This window comes from Hippopotamus amphibius, chromosome 13, assembly GCF_030028045.1.
Source record: "Hippopotamus amphibius kiboko isolate mHipAmp2 chromosome 13, mHipAmp2.hap2, whole genome shotgun sequence".
Taxonomy (NCBI): domain Eukaryota; kingdom Metazoa; phylum Chordata; class Mammalia; order Artiodactyla; family Hippopotamidae; genus Hippopotamus; species Hippopotamus amphibius.
Window position 1 is genome coordinate 40163874 of NC_080198.1, and position 5815 is coordinate 40169688.

At 37.8% G+C, this 5815-nt stretch overlaps 1 pseudogene; it reads left to right on the forward strand.

Moving 5' to 3' along the window:
* Positions 1–511: 511 nt before the first annotated feature.
* Positions 512–1041, forward strand: LOC130834675 (nucleolar protein 56-like; annotated as a pseudogene).
* Positions 1042–5815: the final 4774 nt, after the last annotated feature.

Genomic DNA, 5815 nt, shown 5'->3' on the forward strand with positions numbered 1-5815 from the left:
AGCTCTGTGCACTGAGAGGGCTTTGGAGCAGTAATATCCTCAATAGCAATGTACCAAGAACCAAAATTTTGATTTCTAAATTCTCCACTGAAAGAACCAGGACTCCTTGGCTGTGACAAGAAAAATTATGAAATGAGCTTGAAATAATTTATGCCAGAAAGCAAGGGAGTACAAAGAATGGTACAGTTCTTATCAAAAGGACATAGAGTGATGGCCAACCCTGGTGTCTCAGTAATTCCCTGGACCCAGCAAAGGGACCAAGTTTCTAGAGCTCTGAAGACAAGGGGTAAATATGGACTCATTTTCCACTCTACCTTCATTGGCCGAGCAGCTGCCAAGAACAAAGGCCGCATCTCCTGATTCCTGGCAAACAAACGCAGTTTTGCCTCACGAATTGATTGCTTCTCTGAGGTACCCACCAGTGTATTTGGGCGAGAAGCTTCGAGAACAAGTTGTGGAGTGGTTGTCCTTCTATGAGACTGGAGAGATTCCACGAAAGAATCTGGGTGTCATGAAGGAGGCAATGGTTCAGGCAGAGGAAGTGGCTGTTTTGATTACTAGGAAGCTGGAGAAACTAGAAGAAACGCTTGAAGAAGGAAAAGAAAAGGCTGGCTGCGATTGCCCTGGCATCTTCAGAAAACAGCAGTAGTACCTCAGAGGAGTGTGAGGAGACATGTGAAAAACCCAAAAAGAAGAAAAAACAAAAGCCCCAGGAGGCTCCTCAGGAGAATGGAATGGAAGACCCATCTGTCTTCTTCTCCAGCCCCCCCCAAAAGAAATCTTTTTCCAAGGAGGAGCTTGTTAGTAGTGACCTTGAAGAGACAGCTGGCTGTGGAAGTCTTCCCAAGAGGAAGAAATCTTTTCCCAAAGAGGAACAAGTTATTGACCCTGAAGAGTCAGGAAACAAGAAGGTCCCCAAGAAAAAGAGAAAATTATCTTCCAAGGAGGAGCCCCTCAGCAGTAGTCCTGAAGAGGCAAGCCAGCAAGATCAGTGGCTCCAAGAAAAAGAAAAAGCTCCAAAAGCTCTGCCAGGAAAATTAGAACGGGCCCTTCCCTGCTGGGGCATAACTTGCAGAGATAGTTCCCAAGCCATCCCCTATAGCCCAATAAAAATAAAAACAAATTAAAAAAAAAAAGGATGTAGAACACAGTTGATGAGGCTTTCACTAGTAAAATATGAGACAATTTGAGATTAATTTTAAAATGATCTCCTCAATTTGATCTATAAATTTAACACAATCACTATCAAAATCCATCAGGCTTTTCTGCAAAAATTGACAAGCTGATCCTAAAATTTATATGGAAGTGCAAAGGACCCTGGATAGCCAAAACAATTTTTAAAAAGAACAACAAAGTTGGAGGACTTACACTTTTCAATTTAAAACTTACTATAAGGGAGAGATAGGCAAACTTTTCTGTAAAGAGCTCAATAGTAAACATATTAAGCTTTGTGGACCACATGGTCTCTATCACAACTATTCAACTCTTTTTAGTATATTCATCGTGTGGTGCAATCATCACCACAATCTAATATTGGGCCATTTGGTTACCCCCTAAAAAACTTTGAACTTATTAGCAGTTGCTCCTCATTTCCTCACTTTATCTCCCCCAGCCACAGGCAACCACCGCTCTTTCTGTCTCTAGAGCTTTGCCTATTCTGGACATTTCATGTAAATGAAATCACACAATATGTGGTCTTTTGTGACTGACTTCTTTCACTTAGCATGTTTTCAAGGTTAATCTATATCATAGCATGTATCAGTATTTCATTCCTTTTTATAGAGGAATAATATTTAAATGATGGGTACACCACAATTGTTCATTCATTCATCAGTTGATGGACATTTGGATTGTTTCCACATTTTGGCTATTATGAATAGTGTTGTTATGAACTAAGTACAAGTTTTTGTGTAGACATACGTGTACATTTCTCTTGTTATATACCTAGGAGTGGAATTGTTGTGTCAAATAGTAGCTCTATGTTTAACCTTTTGAGTAGTTGCCAGACTGTTTTCCAAAGTAGCTGTACCATTTTATCTTCCCTCAGCAATGTATAAGGACTCCAATTTCTCCACATTCTAAACAATACTTTTTCTTATCTTTTTTATGATAGCCATCCCAGAGAGTATGAAGTAGTATCTCATTGTGGTTTTGATTTCCATTTCTGTACTGACTAATGACGTTGAGCGTCTTTTCATGTGCTTATTGGCCCTTTTAATATCTTCTTTGGAAAAATGTCTTTTCAGGTCTTTTGGCCATTTTTAATGGGTTGTCTTTTATTATTAAGTTGTAAGAGTTTTATATAGTCTAGATACATGTCCATTATCAGATATATGATTTGCAAGTATTTTCTCCCATATGTGGGTTTAGTTTCTTGGTGGTGTCCTTTGGAGCACAAAAGTTTTAAATTTTGATGAAGTCCAGTTTGTTTTTTTCTTTTACTTGTGCTTTTGTTATCATATCTAAGAAAACACTGATAAATTCATGGTCATGAAGATTTACCCCTATGATTTCATCTAAGAGTTTTACAGTTTCATTTAGGTCTTTGGTCCATTTTGAGTCAATTTTGTGAGACAGTAGTCCAAATTCATTCTTTCTTTTTTTTTTGCATTAGAAAAATTTTATTGAAATATACTTGATTTATAATGTGTTAGTTTCAGATGTACAGCAAAGTGATTCTAGTTATACATATATAAATATATACCTTTTTTACGTTCTCTTCCATTATAGGTTATTATAAGACTGAGTATAGTTCCTTGTCATACATATATAGTAGTTTGTACATTTTAATCTGAAACTCCTAATTTATTCCTAATGCCTCTTTTCGCTTTGGTAACCATAAGTTTATTTTCTATGTTTGTGAGTCTATTTCTGTTTTGTAAATAAGTTCATTTGTATCATTTTTTTTAGATTCCATCATAAGTGATATCATATGATATTTGTCTTCTCTGTCTGGTTTACTTCACTTAGTGTGATAACAAATTCATTCTTTTGCATGTGGCTATGAAGTTGTCCCATTATCAACTGCCAGAGTTAAGGGTCTATCATCCTTTATGTGTGTGGCCCAATTTCCAAGACTCTTTGATTATTTTTTTGCATCAAGAATTCAGTCAAAGCTGAATTTAGTCACTTTGTCTTCACATGATATCACAAGTTTTCCATTAATTGTACAAAATCTCCCTTTGGGCCAGTTTTAAATTAGGCTCATGCAAGAAAACGCACATTTCATTTGAAAGCTTTAGTGCAGGTGTGCCCAAGCCATAAAGTCCAATTAAGCAGGACTAGATGCCTTAACAGTTGAAGACAATTTTTTAGCAGGCTGTCTCTAGAGAGGTTTCAAGCAAATAAAATAGTGAAATCCCAAGAAACCACTTTTTTTTTAGATCAGCCAAGAAAGATTGGTACTAAGTAATTTGGAAGAGTGTCAAAGGTGATTCAATTTATTACAGCACTGATTCTGAGGAGAGGGTGCCAATTGCATTTGCTCTTGAATGATAAGTTGCACTTTGATCTCTGGCAAGAACCACAGGGTCTTTGTTGATGGGAGAGGGTGGGCAATAGTTCTGAAGTAGAAGAGTGTGATATGCATGGACGGTAAGGTGTAGAGGCCAGCTGGACTTAAAAAGGCATGATGGGACAGATGGGGGTGGGGTGGGTGAAGAGAGCTCAAATGCCAGGCTGAAGAAATATGAAATGCTCTTAAGAAAAATTACCTGAAAAAAAGGCAAGAAGGTAGGTGGCATGTACTTTCAATGCATTGCTGGGAATTAAGAGGGATGGTGGTCTCATCCAAGAGTTAATTCATTACCTAGCCTAAGGGAATGTAGCATTGTTGTTACTATCAATTATGGGCTTAGACTCAAGTTATATGCTAGATATTATCCAGTAGAAAAGATAACCCCAAAGGGTACAGTTTGAATACCCTCTTGCATATGAAACAACTTTATAGCGAATCTAACATTTAAATTCTAACATTGCTTTTTTACTCTTAGTTTTCTTTTATAAATGTCTATGAATACCCAGTTCCTCAACATGCTGCTATAACCAGTTTTAACTTACTGGCTCCCTTATTAACAAGTTAATAAATCTTTGACATACGTTCATTCTGTGTTTGTATGAATCATGTTTTCAATGTTTTTAAAAATTATACTTTGACAGGATTCAACCGTGATAACCCAAACTAGCAAGGGTTGTTAAGCATTCTTTGAGAAAAAAAGCAGCCCTCTCTCCACCAAGGAGCCCAACTGTAAATTGTCATTGGATTCCTCATTCTTCATGAATTTGTAAAGCACTAAAATTTTTTTAAAGCTGTGAAAATGTATTCCAAGGGAATGGGAGGCTCATTCCTGATGGCTGTGTTATTACACCACAGTACAAACCCTGGGAAGCCAGACATTTCTCACATGAGCATGTATTTATAAGATTGATTTCAGGCAGTCTTTCACCTTAGCCCCTGCCTTGGCTTGCTGTTGCTGCATTATTGAAAATGCATAACCTAGATGCAGATTCTCATAACCTAGTACATAAAGCTGTCTAACTACTTGCTTTGGTTCTCTGTAGGAAACGAGAGGACAACACTCTTGGCTTCAAATATGGTCCAAAGTTACTAACAAATGCACTAACAGTGCTAATGTTCACTGCTTGAAAATGCCCTCACTTGACCCCTTTTTTAGTCAGATAAATAATTATTATTCAGTGCTCAGCTTATGTACCATGTTCTTTCTAAATTCCTCCAGGCATAAAGAGTTACTTCCTTTTCCCTTAGCACTCTGGTCCCATCTTTACAGTACTTTCAATAGAGTACTGCCCCTTAACTGAAGTGTTTCTCTAGTTACTTTTAGAGCCTCCCAAAGGCAGATGATATCTCATTTATTTCTGTATCCTCTATTTCTACCCACAGGTTTTGGCATATAGAGAGGATTCAATAAATTGTTGTTGAGAGAGCTTTCTTTTGAAAAAGTTCTCTGGTGCCATCATAACTGCTAAACCAAAAAATAAAAATAAAGGATGTGCATAGACAGAAGAAGAAATCTACTAATTTATTATTCTAAGATTGGGATTAATTTCAACTTCCTTAGGTTTCTCATGGTAGGGATGAAATGTCCTTGGGTTAGACGAAACAGTAGAAAAGTGTAATATTTGTGTAACTCAATACAAATTAGCCTTTCCAGGGGCTTCCCTGGTGGCTCAGTGGTTGAGAATCCACCTGTCAATGCAGGGGTCACGGGTTCTATCTCTGGTCCCGGAAGATTTCACATGCTGTGGAGAAACTAAGCCTGTGTGCCACAACTACTGGGCCTGAGCTCTAGAGCCCTCAAGCCACAACTATTGAGCCCATGTGCCACAACTACTGAATCCCGAGTACCTAGAGTCTGAGCTTCGAAACAAGAGAAGCCACCGCAATGAGAAGCCCTCGCACTGCAATGAAGAGTAGCTCCTGCTCTCTGCAACTAGAGAAGCCCATGCACAGCAACGAAGACCCAACACAGCGAATAAATAGTTTAAAAATTAGCCTTTTCAGTAAGATCTGAACACCAGTTCTTTAGATACAAACCATTTTCTCAATTTAAAAAAAGCATGGAAAATTATTGTACTTCCATGGAGTGTACATACAACTTTTCTCTCAGAGATATACGTAGTTGTGACTGCTGTATGGTGAGGCAGAAATTAGATTGTATTAGGGATAAAAATGACAAAAAATTGTCTCTACTATATGGGGTACTTGGCTATGCTGAATTATGTTCAGTCATATGCTAAGGTTAAAGAGTGCAAACCAAATGAATGGACGCTGTGCATATTACAATAGGGCTAAAAA